Genomic DNA, 21,506 nt, shown 5'->3' on the forward strand with positions numbered 1-21,506 from the left:
GTCTCACTGACTTCAAGAATGAAGCCGCGGACCCTCACGGTGAGTGTTACAATTCTTAAAGGCGGCGTGTCCAGAGTTTGTTCCTTCTGATGTTTGAATGTGTTCAGAGTTTCTTCCTTCCGGTGGGTTCATGGTCTCGCTGACTCAGGAGCGAAGCTGCAGACCTTCGCAGTGAGGTTACAGCTCTTAAGGCGGCACGTCTGGAATTGTTCGTTCCTCCCAGTGGGTTCGTGGTCTGGCTGGCTCAGGAGTAAAGCTGCAGACCTTCCAGTGAGTGTTACAGCTCATAAAGGCAGTGGGGACCCAAAGAGTGACCAGTAGCAAGATTTATCACAAAGAGCAAAAAAAAACAAAGCCTTCATAGAATGGAAGGGGACCCGAGACGGCTGCCACTGCTGGTTAGGGCAGCCTGCTTTTATTCTGTTATCTGGCCCCACCCACATCCTGCTAATTGGTCCATTTCACAGAGAGCCGATTGGTCCATTTTACAGAGAGCTGATTGGTCCGTTTTGACAGTGTGCTGATTGGTGCGTTTACAATCCCTGAGCTAGACACAAAAGTTCTCCACCTCCCCACTAGATTAGCTAGATACAGAGTGTGGACACAAACGTTCTCCAAATCCCCACCAGAGTAGCTAGATACAGAGTGTCGAATGGTGCATTCACAAACCCTGAGCTAGACACAGGGTGATGACTCGTCTATTTACAATCCCTTAGCTAGACATAAAGGTTCTCCAAGTCCCCATCAGACTCAGGAGCCCAGCTGGCTTCACCCAATGGATCCCGCACCAGCGCTGCAGGTGGAGATGCCTGCCAGTCCCACTCCGTGCGCCTGCAGTGCGCCCGCACTCCTCCGCCCTTGGGTGGTGGGTGGGACTGGGCGCCGTGGAGCAGGGGGCGGCGCTCGTCGGGGAGGCTTGGGCTGCACAGGAGCCCACAGCAGTGGGGACGCTCAGGCATGGCTGGCTGCAGGTCTCGAGCCCTGCTCCGCTGGGAGGCAGCTAAGGCCAAGCGAGAAGTCGAGCACAGCAGCTGCTGGCCCAGGTGCTAAGCCCCTCACTGCCCCGGGATGGCAGGGCCGGCCGGCCGCTCCGAGTGTGGGGCCCGCAGAGCCCATGCTCACCCAGAACTCGCGCTGGCCCACAAGCACCGCCCGCAGCCGGGGTTTCCGCCCGCATCTCTCCCTCCACACCCCTGTGCAAGCGGAAGGAGCCAGCTCCAGCCTTGGCCAGCCCAGAAAGGGGCTCCCGCAGTGCAGCGGCGGGCTGAAGAGCTCCTCAAGCGCGGCCAGAGTGGGCTCCAAGACGGAGGAGGCGCCCAGAGCGAGCGAGGGCTGTGAGGCCTGCCAGCACGCTGTCATCTCTCATTAGGATTAATACCAAGGTGATGAAATAATCTGTACCACAAAACTCCATGACACAAGTTTACCTATGTAACAAACCAGCACATGTACCCCTGAACTTAAAAGTTAAATCAATAAATTCATTAAGGAATTTATTTTTTTTGACGCTACTGTAAGTGGAATTGTTTTCTTGATTTTTCAGAAGTCACTGTAAGTATATGGATATGATATTGATTTTTGTATGTTGACTTTGTATCCTACAACTTTCCTGATTTATTAGTTCTTACAGTTTTTTGGTGGCATCTTTGGGGTTTTCTATATATAAGACCATATCATCTGCAAAAAGATACAATTTAGCTTATTCCTTTGCTAACTACATGTCTTTTATCTATTTATCTTGCCTAACTGATCTGGCTAAACTTCCAGTATCATGTTAATGGAAGTGGCAAGAGTGGGAATTCTTGTTATGTTCCTGATCTTAGAAGAAAATACCCATTTTTCATCAACAATGATGTTAGCTTTGGGCTTGTTGTATTTGGCTTTTATTGCATTAAAGTACGTTCCTTTCATACCTAATTTGCTGAGAATTATTTTATATCACGAAAGAATCTGAAATTTTATCAAATGATTTTCTACAGCTATTGAGATGATCATGTGGTTTTTGGCCTTCATTATTTCTTGCAGAGCTCCTGTGTGGATTTGGCATTAGGGTATTGCTGGCCTCACAAAATGAATTTGGAACTATTCCTTCCTTTTCGATATTCTGAATGGTTTGAGGATTGGTTTTAGTTCAACTGTTTGGTAGAACTCGGCAGTAATCAGGTTTGGGGCTTTTCTTTATGGAAGAGTTTCCTGATTCCAACTCCTTATTCATTTCTAGTCTGTTCAGATTTCCTATTTCTTCATGATTTAGTGTTGGTAGATGATTTGTGTCTTCAGAATTTATGCACTGATTCTCGGTTACCCTAAGTGTTGTTACAACTGTTTAGTCTTTTATTAATATGATCCTCTGTATTTCTGTGCTATCAGTTGTAATGTCTCTTCTTTCATTTCTGATTTTTTTCGTCTTTTTTCCTTAATCTAACTAAAAGTTTGTCAATTTTATCTTCCCAGAAAAGATATCTATTGAACTTCGTACTGTTTTTCTAGTCTCTATTTCATTTATTTCTGCTCTGCTCTTTATTATTTCCATCCTTCTACTTTCTTTGGGCTTAGTTTGTTCTTCTTTTTCTAATTCCTTGTGGTGTAATATTAGGTTGAAATCCTTTTTTTTTTTTTTTTTTTTTTTTTTTGGTGTATGCATTTATTGCTAAAAACTTTCTTCTTCAAATGGCTTTTGCTGCATTTTCTAAGTTTTGTTACGTTATGTTTCCCTTTCCATTTGTGTAAAGATGTTTTTAAATTTCCCTTTAAATTTCTTCCTTAACTTGTTGATTATTCACAGGAGCATATTCTTAATTTCCATGTATTTGTGAATTTTCCAAAATTCCTTGTTATTGGCTTCCAGTTTCATAACACCGTGGTCAGAAAATATACTTGGCATGATGTCAGTCTTATTACGTTTAGTAAAATGTGTTTTGTGGCCTAACATATGATCTATCCTGAACAATGTCCCAGGTATGCTTCAGAAGAATGTGTATTCTGCAGCTGTTCAACAGAAGGTCTCACTTCTTAATGCCACCACAATAAGTATTAGATTTCAACATAAATTTTATTAGAGGGAACACACTGAAATCATACCAAGTTTCTTCATTCTTTGTCATTCTTTTTTCTTTCTCTTTCTCTGCGTAATTTCAAGTGACCTATCTTCAAGTTCACTGATTCTTTGACTTGAGACCACTGTTGAAGCCCTCTGTGAAACTTTTCAGTTCATTTATTGTGTTCTTTACCTCCAGAATATGTTTGGTTCTCTTTTATGGCTTCTATCTCTTTGTTGAAATTCTCAACTTGTTTGTGCATTGTCTTCCTGACTTCATTTAGTTGTCTATCCGTATTCACTTGCAGCTAATTGAGCTTCTTTAAGATTATTATTTTGAATTACTTTTAGGCAGTTTGTAAACCTATCTTTATTGTTGGTTACTGAGGTTTTATTTTGTTCTGTCAGTGGTTTCATGTTTCTCTGATTATTCATGATTCTTGTGACCATGAGTTGGTATCCATGCATCTGAAGAACCAGTGACTTATTCCAGCCTTTGTAGACTGGCTTTGGCTTGGAAAACCCTTCACCAGTCAGTCCATCCAAATTTTCTAGGCAGGCCATCTGGCATGGTCCAAGGGTAGGCTTGCTCCTGGAATCCTCCGGCCTTGTGTCTGCATCAGTTTGTGAGCTGGCCTGGTACCTGGGTTCATGGGGTTGGATCTGGAGCCTAAGTCCACCATGTAAGAACTGAAGCTTGGGTCTACTGAGTTAGGCCAGGAACTTGGGTTCCTGGCGGCCAGCTTGGCACCAATGTCCCACTGGTGTGGTCCTGTCAACTGGATCCACAGGGATGTTCCTGGATGTTTGGTCTGTGGGAGTTGGCCCAATGCCAGGGTCTTCTGTGGTAGACCTGTACCCTGGGTTCACTAGGGCAGGCATGAAACCCAGGTCCACAAGTGCCGGTCTACATCCTAGACCAGGGGACCAGCTTGGAGTCTGGGTCTGTGGGGGTTATCTTGGCTCTGGCGTGGGCCTGGAGTCTGGGACTGCAAATGCTACTGTTGAGGCAGACTTGGAGGTGGCTCCATGGGTGCTAGTCTGGAGTCTAAGGATGTGGGTACTGACCTGACACTTGAGCTAGTCTTGAGGTTGAGAGATGGCCTGACACTGGAGCAATCCTGGAGGCTCAGTCTGCAGGTACCAGCCAGGAATCCAGGGCTGTGGGACTGTGTGGTGCTGGGTTTCATTGCAACAGACCTTAGATTGGGATCTGAGGCAAAATCTGTTTCTCACGTCACTCTCCTTCCCACACAGGTATCCCTATCCCTCCCCTCACTGTACCACCTGGGATTATGGGAGTGGTAATACAGGTAATGCAAAACTGTCCTTCCTACCTCTTCAATGCATCTTTTTTCATGTCTGTGCTACACTCAGGTGCCATCATCTCTCATCTGGTTCCTGTATCTCTTTTGAAGGCATTTTTGAGCACTGATAGTTGTTAAATTGATGTTTCTGCCCGGGGACAAGCGCTGTGAAGTCCTATTCCACTGCCTTGCTGATGTTTCTAATTATTTTTTATGGTTTGGGAAAATCATTATTTTTTATGAAAATAAATGTAACTGTTTATGTAAATGTAGTTTTTATTGCTATTTTTAAATGAATTAATATAATTTAATTTTTCCCTGGTGTGATTTCCAGTAAGTAAATATCAATAAAATAAACCCACAAAAAAGGAAATAAAAGAACCTTCTTTCGGGTCCTCAGAAGAGATAAGAACATAAGGCTTCCTGAGACCAAAAAGAGTGAGAACCACTGGCATATACATGTGTACATTTTTCTAAAAGTGTTAGTATCAAAGAGTCACTGCTAAACAATACAGGTCTTAAAAACACCTGACGTAGGCTTCGCTCTTAAAGCCAAGCAGTAACTTCATAATTAGCTTGCCTTAATCAACTTGAAATACTTAAGCAAAAAGAAAACAAGAATCAACACAGCAAAAAGGCCTCCTTTTCTCCCTAGGTTCTTTCATGAAAGTCTGCAAAGTTTGCCAGAAATTGAAGAAAACAAAGATTTTATGCCAAGAGCGCTTAATTTTTTTCTTCCTCAGTGAGTGAGCCTCTTACTTCATGGTGGAAACCCGTTCTCCTAGACTAAGATTTTTACAAAAACATTGTCATTCCTTGTAGCAAGTAACACGCAGTCAAGAAAACCATGAGCCTAAATACAAAGCAGTTCCTCAGATCTATGTAAGCCTTTCTAAATTTACAGAAGCCCAGGATACCAGGCACCAAGGTATGAGGAACTTTGTCCTAAAAAAGGAAACATAAGCAGTGGCTAAAAGGGCCATCCTATGTAAGAGGGCTAGCCCCTAAACAAACACTACTGTGAGGTGGAAATGGGGAAACTAGATACTAGCTTGGATAAATGTACTGAAGAAATCTGTTGAAAATATTGCCACCTTGCCAACAATACCTTCAATAGCTGTTTTCAAATTTTTTAATCACCATGTCAATAAAAATAAAAATTTATTTTATAAATTGTTTCATTTTATAAACGAACTTGCCTATAGATGAAACTCCTGGATCATATACACAATAGACTGAAATTTTTTTTATAGTAGTATTAAAAGTATTCATTCTCACTTAGACCCAGGAAACCAATCATCGCCTCTTACTCTGAATACTTCTGGCAGAATTAAAAACTCATGGACAAAGGTAGCAGAAATAGCTATGCAAGCAGGGCCTAAGAATAGTCCTCAAGAAGAAATATGAGTTAAAACGAAAATATCTGATTTATATGTGTGCCGGCTGGGTATTAAGAAACTGACCACAACTTCTGCTTCTACAATTACCTATAGGTAAAATCACAGTAATTAGCCATTCACAGCCTGCTTACAACCCTCCCTTCTCAGCCTTTCCAAGGTGTCTTAAATGTATCTCCAAAGCTATTCTCCCTGCTTGCCATTCAAATCACACTGCCCACTCCTCAGGACCACAAACAATTCTGTTTTTCAAACACCTCAAAGGGATAGCTAGATTTCTGTCTTGTCACTGATCATTAAATAGACAATCAGTATCACCACTGATGCTCAAGCAATGATTCCCCATCAGTCAGAGAGGTCTGCCTGGAACAGACTCAATCCCACAGGACATGTTGTGAGAAGGGGAGGCCCCATTAATTTGACGCACAGGAAATCCTAAAAACTTTCTGATTCTAATAAGAAAGTCAGGCCTGCTGAAATTCACTTTGAGTATCTTAAGACATTCAGAGAATCTCCAAAAGTTTTCTACTTATACTAATTTGCAGTATTCCTGCAGATTAATAAAACTTCCCAAGGTGAGGGTCACCCTGAGATGTTAGCAACGGTGTAAACATACAGTATTTATTTTAATGATTATTTATTTTTCGTTGCTTTTTATACACATTAATTTATATTACTTTTCATACAAAAGTTTAAACGACTTTTACATAAAGTAAAAAGTCACACTAGAAAATATATATCTGAAAACATGAGTCCAAGGGACACCAAATTATTCTAAGACAAGCATGGCTTTAAGTGTAGAGCTCTGCTCCAACCTATCAGAATAAATTAAAATAATGCTTCATTCATGCAGTCTATACGGTCTTGGTTGGGTGATGATTCTAAACCTGTTTCTCAATCTGTAAAATAAGTACAAGATTAGTTAAATGTCTCAGTTTTCCAACAAGTTATATGAGATAGCCATAAAGCTGCTATTTGCTGGTATGCGCGACCTAGTACTTCTTCAGTACATGATGATCCTTCCCCTCTAGGCCTCCAACATAATCTCTGCAAAGGTCTGTGGGGGTTCAGTCAGGCTGGTGGGAAAAATTTTAGTTATAATAGCCACAAACCCTCTTGGAAGCCTTGAGAGTTTGCATAATTTCAGTAATAAATCTGGCTGAAGGCAGCCTCGTCCCCTTACCTTTAATTAAATAAATTAGAGTAGAAACAAAGGAATGTGGGGTGTTTATCTAACTCACTTGTTTACTCATGTGGTTTTTTTTTTTTTTTTGAGACAGAGTTTCACTCTTGTTGCCCAGGCTGGAGTGCAATGGCTTGATCTCGACTCACTGAAACCTCCGCCTCCTGGGTTCAAGCGATTCTCCTGCCTCAGCCTCCCGAGTAGCTGGGATTACAGGCATGCGCCACCATGCCCGGCTAATTTTGTATTTTTAGTAGAGATGGGGTTTCACCATGTTGGTCAGGCTGGTCTTAAACTCCTGACCTCAGATGATCTGCCCACCTCGGCCTCCCAAAGTGCTGGGATTACAGGCGTGAGCCACTGCACCTGGCCTACTCATGTCTTAATGCCAACCTTTGTTCTACCATGGGTGCTTAATTGCTTTCTACTCAGGAAGACCTTCTGATGGACTTGACTCAAGCCTTTGTCAATTAATCTTTACTGAATAAATGTGAGTCTCGCTGGCTGGTCAGGGCCATGGCTGTGACTAAGTGGCCCAGACACTCAGTAGAACTGGCAAAGCAGACTATCTGTGTGTCAGTGTCCTTTATTCATCAGTCACTGGGTCAGAGTCTACAGGACAGAACCCCGCAGCAGCCATCCAGAAAATTTCTGAAAATGTATGCCATAAATACTAACCTTTTAAGATGACAACACAGATTAGAACAGAGCTAATCTAGACAGACACCAAGTTATCTCCGATATATAAGTATTTCCATCAAAAGGTTTAGCCTTGTAGGGAAAATAAAAGCCTTTATTCTCCCATTCACTCAAAAACATCACTGAATATAATTGATGATAATAAATAAATTAATGTCCTTTACAAAAGTATCCAAAAGAATCTTTTTTAAAATATGCAAATAAATAGGCCAGGCGCGGTGGCTCACGCTTGTAAAACCAGCACTTTGGGAGGCCGAGGCAGGCAGATCACGAGGTCAGGAGATCGAGACCACAGTGAAACCCCGTCTCTACTAAAAAATACAAAAAATTAGCCGGGCGTGGTGGTGGGCGCCTGTAGTCCCAGCTACTCGGAGAGGCTGAGGCAGGAGAATGGTGTGACCCCGGGAGGGGAAGCTTGCAGTGAGCCGAGATTGCGCCACTGCACTCCAGCCTGGACGACAGAGCAAGACTCCGTCTCAAAAAAAAAAAAAATGCAAATAAATTATAGCATAGCTATATAATGCATGCATTAGAAGAAATGCTTTTGAGGATTAATGAAATATACCGTATGAATATATACATTATACAACATATTAGTTGAATATAATATTATAATCAATAAAAAATGGGAGCACAAAACCGCATATAGGGAATATTGCCAATTCTATTAAAAAAGTTAAATGTCTGGAATAAAGAGGCTTTTTAAGTTTTCATAATTATAAAAATATGTCATCTTAAAAGTTTTTTAAAAACTGCTGTCAAAATAATATTAGGTGAGAACTATGAACTGGGGGATACTTTGCCTTAAGAACAGATTTTTGCCAGATTCATTCACTCACTCAGGACAGTCTCTTTGAACAAATTTTGTTACATGTAAGTGACGTCCCTAAGGAAAATTATTCGGGCCATTTGTGAAAGGGCTGCTGCCAGGACTTGTGGATGGAACTCAGCAGATGAGAAAAGCTATCGACTCCACTACAGTATAATTTCCCTTCGCCAGTCACCGCACTCATTCTCTGCTTGGGGTGATGCTCCAGTGAGGTGTTTTAGCTGGTACAGCACCATTCTCTACTATGAAGAGCACAGCAGCATCTGTTACGTTTCAGGTACTTGAGCAAAATCTTAGTCCTGGGAGGCATTTATACATGGTTTCAAACATCCTGCAGGGAATGGGGGGTGTAGTGGGGTGGGATATGTGCAGAAGTGAGATACTCAAAAAGGCAAAGATTCAAACTTGGGAACTTTATAATTTCTGTACTGAATAATGTATGAAACTATATTTAAGTGTATTTTTTTGAAATGCTGACCTTCAAATGTTTATAAAGCTGTGTTCAAAACTACAAAAGAGAAAAAAATTACAGGACTTTAGGTATGATTTTACTAAGAAGTGGTGACATTGAGAAAAAATCAAATTCTGCATTATAGTTCCCCCAAAATGCTAACGTAATAATGGATAGCAGAGAAATCTACAGTTTAAAGTCTAAAGCACTTAAGAAATTAAATGGATGTATATAGTTTTGTTCTTTATGTATCACCTCTCAATAACACTGATACCAAAGTATTTCAAAAGGATACATTCCAACTGACTCTATATACACTTTAAATAAGAGAAACATTCCAAAGGACACACCTTCAAAATTCCTATTACCAAAAAAAAAAAAAAAAAAAAAAAAAACACCCATGATAATTATGCTACCTCTGAGGAGATGGATTTCACCAGGAACTATGGCATTACCAGTGTGGCTTAAGTTTCTTACAGAACATTAGCTCATATTTTATATACATTTTACAACACGCATGAACAAAAAAAAGGAATGCTGGGAAGTTTATCTACACTATTAACAAAGGTATCTGGCTATAATCAGACATTTCTATGTGGCCATTTCAACTTCTTTTACTAATACTAAATAGTATTCTAGCTATTTTGGGAGGTTGTTAGTGTTGAAAGAGTAGGCTGGGCACAGTGGCTCACGCCTGTAATCCTGACAGTTTGGGAGGGCGAGGCAGGTGGATCACTTGAGGTCAGGAGTTCGAGACCAGCCTCACAAACGTGGTGAAACCCAGTTTCTACCAAAAATACAATACAAACATTAGCCGAGAATGGTGGCAGGCGCCTGTAGTCCCGGTTACTCGGGAGGCTGAGACAGGAGAATCACTTGAACCTGGGAGATGGAGGCTGCGGTGAGCCGAGATCATGCCACCGCACTCCAGCCTGGCAGACATAGCAATAGTCCATCTAAAACACAAGAGTGTAGAGTGTAAACTTTGAAACTGAACAAACAGTATTTAAAGCCTGTTATCTACCACTTACTAGCTTTGTGATCCAGGGCAAGTGAATTCATGTCTATGAGCTTCGATTGCCTTACCAGTAAAAATGATGCTAGCATCATCTAAAATAATTATAAGTAATGGTTACTAGTAATGTATACAACAAATAGGAGGAAACCAGCTCAGTCAATTCTCATATCATGATAGTAATGAGAAGAAGAAAACTCCTAAAGAAAGCTGGCATATCCTTGGGAAACTTAGCTGTCAACATGGCACCAGAAGGAACATATTCTGAGCATCAAATCAAAGACAGACAAAAAAGGCGAAAAAGGAGAAAGAGCCATATGATCTGAAGAGAAATAATAGTATTATACATTTTTAAATTGCTAACAGAGTAAAATTCTCATGTTCTCACCACAAAATGTTATGTATTTAAGATGACACATAAGTCAACTAACTTATTCCACATTGTACTAATAAAACGTAACACCATTTTGTACCCCATAAATTTATACAATTATAAATTGTCGATTTACAATTAAAAAACAAAGATAGGTACTAAGCATATGAAATTCACCACACGCTAGGTAATATAACAGATTCTGGAAATAAGAAATTAAAAGCAATAGCCCTTTTCCTTTATGGAGTTCAAAACTACCCATGGGAGGCAAGTGCGGTGGCTCACACCTGTAATCCCAGCACCATGGGAGGCTGAGGCGGGAGGATCACTTGAGGCCAGGAGTTCGAGACCTGCCTGGCCAACATGGAGAAACCCTGTCTCTACTAAAAACAGAAAAACTAGCCGGGTGTGGTGGTACGTGCCTGTAGTCCTAGATACTCGGGAGGCTAAGGCAGGAGAATCACTTGAACCCAGGAGGCAAAGGCTGCAGTGAGCCAAGATTGTGCCACTGCACTCCAGTGTGGGCAACGGAGTAAGACTCTGTCTCAAACAAACAAACAAAAACTATGGGAAAAACCTCCAGATTCATAAGCTATTTCATTAACAGCATATATAATACAAAGTCAAAAAATGGCAAAACAAGATCTCCAAGCAAGAAACTATTAACACCAGCATGATGCAATCTACATGAAAAAGAAGTTCCCCATTCCAAAAAAAAATTTTTTAAATGTCAGCTTTGGTCATCTATGTAAATGACAGCAGGAATCACAGATATTTTGACCCAACAACTAATAGGAGTTATCACGTGGCAGATCACACAAAACAGCTGCTAAGGAGAGAACTTCAAGTAGGGTGGCCATCACACCAACTAAGGAAGATAAAGACATGGACTATTCAGGGGAGCATACAGAAATAAGGAGAGAACAAGGCTATACATCTGCTTCCTCTCGTTTCCCTTCAAAATACATTACATGGTCCTGTCAGCTCTACCTCATGAAAGATTCAATCTGCTCTTGGGGGTCCCCAAGAAGATTCTTAACCCAGATGCATGGCTCACTCACTTGAAGGCATTATCAAATTTACTCCTCAAGAAAAGACTTTATCAACAACTATGGAAATATTTATGTAATACTCAAACACATATACATACCCTAGCCAATCATTTCTCCTTAAGTTTCTACTTTTTAAAACACAACAAAAATCTCTGTAAAACAAAACAAAGAACATAAACACTAAAACAATGGCATATCAGTCCAGAATTTATAGGTTCACTTGACAGGCATAAAGATATACTCATCTCACCATTTCTCTGAAGCCTGGGAACCTAACACCTCCAAAAGGGAAAAGGACTAAAAAACTCTATGAAAATTAAAATGCTGATAAAGAGAGCCACATTCTAACCATTCACTGGCTGGAAGTCTTAGACATGTTACTTAACCTCCATGACCAACGTGCACAAATGCCAACCTGCAGAATGTTGCCAGCCAGGACTAAGTTTTCATTGGCCAGTGGCAAAACAAAGAATATGAAGACATAAAGTCACCACAATATTAAAATTTAAAATATACATAAACTTTCCATGCTGATTCTCCATCTCCAGAGCTAATTTTACAACCAAAGAAAAGGTGAAAATAACAATGAAGAAAAAGTATACCAAAATATGTGCTAATTCAGTGGTCTATAAGGCTAAGACATTCTGTCTCCAAGAAAAAGAAACTGTGTTCAGGTTGAAAAAAATGTAAAGGAACACACCTGATTGTATGAAATTGCAGTTTTCATAGAGTAAAAAAAATTTCAAATATTGACAATTTCATATATATTACAACCTAATACAGTCATTATTTTTCTAAAGAATTGAATGCACCATGAAACTGTGCTATCAAAATCTGTTCCTGGGTAGTTCTCCACAAGACTTTAAGAGTAACAAGGTTATGGTTGAATTTATTTATAAGTTAATTTAAAAAAAATGACAAGGCATACATGAACTCAAAAGAATCAAACTCTTTATTATCATCTTACAATCTCCATGCTTTTAGCACATTCAGAAAACTGATCTTAAGATTTCATGCTAATCATTGTTTAGAAAAGTTTCAAAATTCAACTTAAGAAATACAGAAAGCAACAGCATCACATAAACTATAAAGCCAGCATTTTTGTCTCTAATTTAATCAAAACCTGACCAAGCCACTAGCATAATAAAAGTGAGGTGGTTTTGATTTTTATTCACCATACTACAATAAGAATCAATGCCACTGGGACTTCCAGTGGAATTTACTGACAGAAATCAAGCTAAACTGAGAACACCAAATTATTATTACAAACCTAAGCACTAGATAAAATATCCATTTTATCTGAGTGCCAACAACATCTAATGTTTTGTGTCCACATAACGCAGGAAAACACTGGCTGTGACCTATCAACAAACATTCCAAGCCGATCTACTTAGCAATCTGCTGAATTTGCTGTTTTATTGCTTGAACAGACAGAACTATAAACGTGCTTATTTTGAAAGTATAGTAATACCTCAAGCTAAAAAGAATTGATGGAACAAAGAGATCATTATGTAAAAATTAATAACATTTGGAGCATGACATGCAGCAGCCATCAAACAGCATTTATTTTTCAAAACTGGCAGGGAAAAGAACTTTTTACGGAGGGGAAAGACTTTCAGTGAGAGATGTACCTATTCACTAAGCCAGGTTGCAGCCTGCCTACCCTAAAGCAGACAGTCATGTACCCAGTAGCATCTGGAAAACAAAAGATTGTTTTTAATATTTAAAATAAGATTTATATTTAATACTTAAAAGAAAATTTGTAATTTCTGAATCAAAAAGACATCATTATTATATTTAGTCAACATATTCACTTAATAAATCCCTAAAATAAGAGACACAAAATTAAGACCGGCAAATCTACATCAATATAGTTAAAACAGAGAGAGTAACAGCTTGCCAGGAGCAGGAAGGCATAATTTTCCCCAAACACCTATCTACAAAAGGTAAAGGGCAACAGCCAATTCTAAATTCTAATTCTTTGATTTCTAGTTCTATTTCTAAATTCCACTTCTAAGTAATGTCCTTTTGTTTGAGGGACAATTGTAAAGTGTCTAAGAGCCAGCTTGTGTACTAAAAGTACCAGCAGGACAATGACTACAAGACACGGGGTGAAGTACTCAGAAAATACCATAGGAAATCCCAGGCAATGCCAGAAAAAAAAAAACAACCTAGAATGAAGTGCAATCAGTGGGCAGTTCTAGTCCTGGGAAAACACACATAGGACCAGTTTAGTATTCAACTGCTTATAAACAATTTTTTTGTTGTTGTTGTTTATTTGTTTGTCAGTTTGTTTGTTTTTTGGAACCAGAGTCCTGCTCTGTTGCCCAGGCGGGAGTGCAATAGCATGATCTCAGCTCACTGCAGCCTCCACCTCCCAGGTTCCAGCGATTCTCTTGCCTCAGTCTCCCAAGTAGCTGGGATTACAGGTGTGCGCCACCACACTTGGCTAATTTTTGTATTTTTAGTAGAGACAGGGTTTTGCGATGTTGGCCAGGCTGGTCTCGAACTCCTGACCTCAGGTGATCCGCCTGCCTCGTCCTCCCAAAGTGCTGGGATTACAGGCGTGAGCCACCACACCCAGCCTATAAACAATTGTTAATAAAAGAAATGTGAACTAGAGAAAACCATTTAGGGAAGTAATCAAATTTTGTCAAACGGGACTTCCTGAGATTTCACTTACTTAAAAGTGAATAAATGTATACATTTTTTTCTTCAAAATAACAGAAAACCTGGGTTAGATGGCTTAAATGATGGTTAAACACCAAGAAAGATCTCCAATTCCACCTCTTCCGTCTCTATATCCAATCCATTACTGAATAAAATATTATATATATACAGACTTCCCAAGAAATAAATTACTGTAACATTGCCTGAAATACACTCTTAATCTAATCCTCAAGGCATGCAGACATTACAGAGATAGGGATCAGGGTGTAAGCTGTCTTTAATTTCAAAAAGATGCTTAACAGCTCATTACAGTAGTGCACTTGCTGAAGTGATGACTGATGAAGAGTTATTTGAACAATTCAGATTAGAGAAAATCAGACCCAAAACCAGGGCTTTAATCTGAATATTGCCAATATCCAAACTTGTATTAACAGATGAGGCTGCCTCTGCACTTGACTAAACACAGTATACTTGGTTATCTGCATCTTTCCAACTTTCTGTGTTAATTATTCTAGAAAACATAAAATTATAGTTGAAGAGTTATAAATAAAACTTTAGATTAATGGCAATCAGCTCTTTGGAAAAGCAGCCTTCAACCTGTCACCACACGCTATTTCAGGGGATTCAAAATGCCCAAAATCCATACATGAACTTACAGGTTAGGAACACTTACCATTCATGACCAAGCCTCACATTTTACACAGGAGGAAAGAGGCCAGAGAGAGGACTTACCCAAAGTCAAAAAACATATAAAGCACAAAGTCAAGATTCCAGAATCTATTGACTGTTAGTCAACCAGACTTTTATTCAGTGGGTGTTCAGAGATTTTGCAACTGCTTGTGCCAGATGCCCTAGAGGCATTAATCACCAGCCTAAGTTTCATTTTAAATTTCTCACTTAGAAGAAGAGGTATCAACTTGACCACAAGGGTAGGAATTCTTAGAATAACTTTCTCTTCTATCATATTGCCCTTCACCAACCAAGCCTAAGTTTCAGGCAAGCAAGCTCTCTTGTTTTTGTTTGTTTCTTGATTTTGTTTTCCACTTTTTCTCAAGTGTGCACTTAGTAAAGGTGTAGGCTTTTAAGACTCCAGCTCTGCATGTCTGAGAGGTCCTTTAGTGTCCTAGTTCTGATCGCTCTGCACCCATTCTGGTCCTGGCAAATTTCTCCTAAACGGCCACAACTTGGCTCTCCCTTACCAATCAGCTGTCACTTTCTCCCCCTCCTTACAACAGCAACAACAGTCATTATGTGCCAAACACTTTTTTAACCCTCAAAACAATTCCTCCATGTGGCAGGTGCTGCTACCATCACTACTTTGTAAACGCAGGCACCGAGTCATCACATAGTAGAGTGCTGGAACCGACCGACCCTGATTTGTAGGCATGGAGAGATATTATCCTTTGTGCTATTTTTGCCTCTCTATGCAAGTATAAAAGTTGTTTATTTTATATTATCCATTATTTCTGGTTGTTTTATACCTAGGGTATTATCAGGTAACCTACTCCATCATATTGACACTCTGTAAAAAACACTTGCTTGGCCAAATATAAAAGAAACGTTTGTCACAGAAAATATGAAAAATTATCAGCATAAAAAATAAAATTAAAATCACCTAATAACAGTCTTGCAATTTTCTTATAAATTTCCAGTTAACTTTCACAGACTCCAACAAAACTTCACTGTCAGCACAAGTATGTTAGCTATACTCACCACTAGCACATGGTGGGAATCGCTGAACAGACGGGTATCACTGTGTCAGCAAATGCCATGTTCACGAAGTCCTCTGTACACTAGCACGGCTTGTCCTTAGTTTACAATTGCATTAGAAACATCATTAACCTCATCTCTTAACCAAGGGGACTGGATGCACAATAAGCACAAAAGCAGTGAGCAGACTAGAAGCAACAGTAGGAAAAGCTGGAAATTTTTTATTGAAAACAATTTTTCCATTTTTAATTGAAAACAATGTAGTAAAATAAGAAATGTTGGGAAACAAATGCACACATGTGCAGGATGAAAGCTTCAAAGAACAAACAATGCACCATGAGGCCAGGAGAAGGGGGACGGTGGTGTGATAAAGCACATGTTCAGATACTGATGTCAATGCAGGATGATTATTAGTCAAATGTCACTTCAAGGGAAGTTCTGGAGTTGGCGTCAGCACGATTAAAGTGCTGCTGATGAGAATGCTAGTGAGAAGAAGCTTGCCGTGGCTTAAAACATTTGTGAGTCTGAATGACATCAAAATGGGCAGCAAGGCAACAAATACAGATACCAAAGTTGGTGAGGGATGACAAATTAATTACCTCATGGGTACAATGTACACTATTCAGGTGATGGTTAGACTAAAAGTCCAGACTTCACCACTCTGCAGTATATCCATGTAATAAATCTGCACTTGTACCCCCTAAATATATTTTTAAAATTTAAAACCTGCAGGGCCGGGCACGGTGGCTCACGCCTGTAATCCCAGCACTTTGGGAGGCCGAGGTGGGCAGATCACGAGGTCAGATCGAGACCATCCTGGCTAACACAGTGAAACCCCGTCTCTACCAAAAATACAAAAAATTAGCCGGGCGTGGTGGCAGGCGCCTGTAGTCCCAGCTACTTGGGAGGCTGAGGCAGGAGAATGGTGTGAACCCAGGAGGCAGAGCTTGCAGTGAGCTGAGATCGCGCCACTGCACTGCAGCCTGGGTGACAGTGCGAGACGGCCGTCTCAAAAAAAAAAAAAAAGTTTTAAACCTGCAAAGGTGTAAGTACTTTCTGAAACCATAAAAAGATAATTACTTGCCTCAAAATATTTCCAATGTAAACAAACCTAGCTGAAATGTATTTTACCACTTAACCTTATATTGGAGGCATTATCCCAAGAGTGCTAAAGATGATACTTTGAAAACATTCTATATAGCTGCATAATGTTTCAGTGAATTGCTACACCATGACCATGCTTCCCTTGAACAATTCCCTTTTATGAGACATTTAACTTATTCAACTCCATGGCAACTATTCTCTGTGTAGAAATAGCACATTGTGTGTGTGTGTGTGTCTGTGTCCATACAGGTGTATGTACACACATTCATGTTTCAAAGAATGGTTTTATAAAGCAACAGAAATACAAACAGCAAAGATTAGGAAATTTAAGTTCACTAGTGACTTCTCCTAAACTGACTTAGTCTTGATCTTTCTTCTTTTCTTCCTCACACGACACTCCTTTCTCAGCAATCCAAAAAAAAAAAAAATCCTAGGAAAAAACCCATTCTCTAATTAATGTGCCGAAGACAACAGTATGCATCATTCCTTTGTTGTGAGTGGGAGAAAAAAAAACCACTCTCAGGACCACTACAGCCTGTACAACCACCATAGCCTAAATAAGCTAGTCCTTAAGACGGAGTCACTTACTGACCCAACGTGATGTCACAGCTCCAAAAGCCCTCAAACTCCAAGGCACCAGTGGCATCTACAATGGGTCAGCTGCATTTTAACTTTGAGGTAATTCTAGAAGTTGGCACAGTGGTAGAGAGATTTTCAATTCTGTCGAGATACAAAACTGAAAGAGCTGACATATTAAATATATAATTTATCACATTTCTACAGGTAATTAAAACAATATGTTTTTCTATACACATATATAGGGAGACTGTTTCCTGGACAAGGATTCATGTTTTTCTTTTAATATGACAGTATGTAACACATTGAGGTATTTAACTTTTTAATGGCTGATTTCAAGGACTACCGATTGCCTTATCCAGGGCATTTCCGCTCTTGAATCCATAAGTGATTTAAGCTACCATGATTGCAGTGAAATGTTCACTACCAAAAACATAATAGGGGAAGCAAAGGAGAGGAATGAGAGTGGGGAGACAGATACATGGACAGACAAATAACAAACCACAGCGTAAGGTGATCAGTGGTGCAAGAGAACCAAGCACATATGGAGTCTATGGGTGGTAGAGGTGGAAGAGGACAGGTGAGTGGTGACAAGGGATTGAAACATTCCAAGAAGGAAAAGAGTGCCACACATAATGTAACAGCCTGGGCGAATGCATGGAAGCAAAAGCAATGGGGGGAGGGTAAGGAGAAGTTGTCTAAATCAGGGGTCCCCAACTCCCAGGCCATAGACCGGTACCAACCCGTGGCCTGTTAGTAAACAGGCCGCACAGCAAGGGGTGAGCAGAGGCCTAAGCTCCACCTCCTGTCAGATCAGCAGTGGCATTATATTCTCATAGGAACACAAACCCTATTGTGAACCAGGCAGGTAAGGGATCTAGGCTGCACACTCCCTATGATAATCTAATGCCTGACGATCCAAGGTGGAACAGCTTTATCCCAAAACCATCCCCACCCCTATCCCCCTGCCCCATCCAAGGAAAAACTGTCTTCTACAAAACCAGTGCCTGGTGCTAAAAAGGTAGGGGAATGATGGTCTAAACAGAAAGGAAGACTCATGTAGGAAAGCTGAGGGAAATGAAGCTAGAGAGAGCAGGTAGCATTGAATGACAACTGGTTTCAAAGCCACACAAAGAAATTGAGCATTTAACCTGTACTGAAGCATTTTACAATTCCAGGAAACATGAGAGCTTCTGAGCAGGCATCCTCACCAACCAAAAACAAAGAAAGAAAGAAATACTGCCACAGATTTCTGAGCTGGCTGCCCTTCAGTGGGTTCATCACTTCTAGTACATTCCATGGCCAGAGAGAGAGCGTCGCCCTCTCCCCTAAGGGCATGGGTGCACCAGAGCATGCATAGTTCACCCATGCACTTCATACACATCCTCCTTCCCTATGGACAGTGAACTCAGGAAAGAGCAGGAATATGCCAATAATATCAATAAATGGCAACAGAAGAATACGTACGTATCCTGGATACTTTGAGAATAAAACAACCCAAACAGCTTTGCTTATCAGTCTAGGTTTCAACACAACATTTGTATAATTTTTAAACAACTGGGCAATAAAAAGAATTTTAATTGAAGTTTCAGTCACCTTATCCAGCTGCCTAACCTTAGAAAAAAATGCAACTGAAAAACATTTCAGTTAAAAGAAAAAAAGAGGCAGTTTAGTATTTTCATTTAAATTATGAAATATAAACATGTAGTATATATTTAACATTATTTTTCACCACAAAAGAATAAGTTAGATGCTAATTTTTATGTAAAGATACATTCTAATCATCATTCTTTTATTACATAGCCCCCTCTTCTCCACCACCACCAACTTTCATGTTTTGCTGTTCAACATGGAAAATCTTTTCCCAGAAAATAACAGGCTAAGAGTCACGAAGTCCTTCCTGATCCTGTAGTTACAGGATGTGCCATCAGTCAGAATGATCTATGGTGTTTCAGGTTATTTGAGTATCAAAGAGCCACTGCACTGTCCTAAAGAGAACAGCAACGTACAAGCGGCTCATCTCTCAGCTCCCAGTGGCATAGCAGCTCCCAGAGGTCCAAGTCACTTTACCCTGTGCAGCCTTTCTGTTAGGGAGAAACTTTCCAGCTTCAATAGAGAAATGCTCGTTCACCAATAGAAGACACTGTTGTTTAAAGATGCAATCGTCCTGTGCTCTAATATAGTTATGCTCCTACATATGAGGAGTGCAAAATGAGCAGAATAGTTACGACAGAAAATTCCCAAAAGAAGTTGGATTTGGACGTGTATGCTCCCAGTGAGTAAAAAACTCACTGCACATAACAATCTAACAATGATAATGTTTATTCACTTTCAACTTTGCAAGCAACATAGACACAGAGGCAAATGGCTAAGGTAACATTCAAGTTCCAGTGATGTAAATAATTTACTTCGGGCAACAGAATATTCTCTGTTGCCAGTGTGAAAGCTTGTAAAAACCTTAAGCCATCACAAAACTTCTCTGATTTTTCTAATCAATTCTGAAAAATCCCCAGAGGTCATCAGGGGTTCTTAACATACTAGAAAGGAAAGAAAGACTGTTGCAAAAGCTACAATCATCACTTCTACAAAATATTTAACCTCAAACCCTTGAGATGACTTCATCCAACCAATCCATTTATAAATTTTGCAAGCTATACAAACTGAAATCAGAACTGCTTTCCAAAAAGAAACTCTGGGCCAATTTATGATGGCCCACATCAAAATAAACTTCCTAGGCAAATAAGGACACAGAAGAAAGCAGCCTTCTCTATGTGTTGGTACAGCCTTAGCATCGCCTATTCCCTTTACAAAAGTTATACTGAAGAGAGTCTACCACGGGCAAGGGTAATTACGATCATGAGTATTGTACATTAAGCATTAATTACTTTACACAGAACTGTCATATAATTGTCTTAACACCAAAGGGAAAATGGTTTGTACTGGGTATAATAAAGTAGCAAAAAAAAAAAAAAAAGAACTCGACATTATGATATATGGAAACAAATGCAAGTATGTTTCATTACTTCTATTACTTGAGTCAGAATTCAAGCCTGGACTGGTTTTATAGAAACTACTACGATCCCTAATCCCTACATTCATGATATTTTTACTTTTTTATGATACAGGGTCTCCCCAAGTTGCCCAGGATGGTCTTAAACTCCTGAGCTCAAGCAATCCTCCCACCTCTGCTTCCCAAGCAGCTGGGACTACAGGCATCAGCCACTATGCCCAGCCATGATCTTGTTTCTAACTAAACATGGGACATAAGTGAAAAGTGAGTGAAAGGGGGAAAAAATCTGTGAAAGATATCTATCTACTCTGATAAATTTATTTAAACAAGAAACTTGAGCTTCTTGTTACTCATTTAACAGCATTCCCACAGACACATGGCCTTAGTTAATAATTTCCATGAGTAAAACTGGAGAATACTTCAGAGAAGGACTCTTAACAGAAAACCTGCCTCAACTAATCCTCTAGACACAGAAAAAATAAGGCCTTCATGATGCTAAGAGACATATACAAGACACTTACTAGTCAGGGATCTGATTTTTAATTTGAGGCAACAAAAATTTCTCTTTTATAAAAGAAAGGTAAGAAGGGTAACCAGGCATGCAGTGGTTAATGCTTATAATCCCAGCACTTTGCAGGGCTGAGACAGGAGAACTGCTTGAGCCCAGGAGTTCAAGGCCAGCCTGGGCAATAGCAAAACCCATCTCTACAAAAATTTCTTTTTTAAAAAATTAACGGGGCCAGGCGCGGTGGCTCACGCTTGTAATCCCAGCACTTTGGGAGGCCGAGGCGGGCGGATCACGAGGTCAGGAGATCGAGACCACGGTGAAACCCCGTCTCTACCAAAAATACAAAAAATTAGCCGGGCGTGGTGGCAGGCGCCTGTAGTCCCAGCTACTCAGAGAGGCTGAGGCAGGAGAATGGCGTGAACCCGGGAGGCGGAGCTTGCAGTGAGCCTAGATTGCACCACTGCACTCCAGCCTGGGCGACAGAGCGAGACTCCGTCTCAAAAAAAAAAAAAAAAAAAAAAAAAATTAACCAAGCGTGATGGTGCATGGTTGTGGTCCCAGCTGCTTGGGAGGCTGAGGTAGGAG

At 40.2% G+C, this 21,506-nt stretch overlaps 1 protein-coding gene across 10 annotated transcripts in view; it reads right to left on the reverse strand.

Moving 5' to 3' along the window:
- KDM4C (lysine demethylase 4C) overlaps window positions 1–21,506 on the reverse strand; it is a 416,633-nt gene that overhangs the window by 169,644 nt on the left and 225,483 nt on the right. The gene's annotated exons all lie outside the window — the stretch shown is intronic.

Source organism: Hylobates moloch, unplaced genomic scaffold (genome assembly GCF_009828535.3).
Source record: "Hylobates moloch isolate HMO894 unplaced genomic scaffold, HMol_V3 SCAFFOLD_19, whole genome shotgun sequence".
Classification (NCBI taxonomy): domain Eukaryota; kingdom Metazoa; phylum Chordata; class Mammalia; order Primates; family Hylobatidae; genus Hylobates; species Hylobates moloch.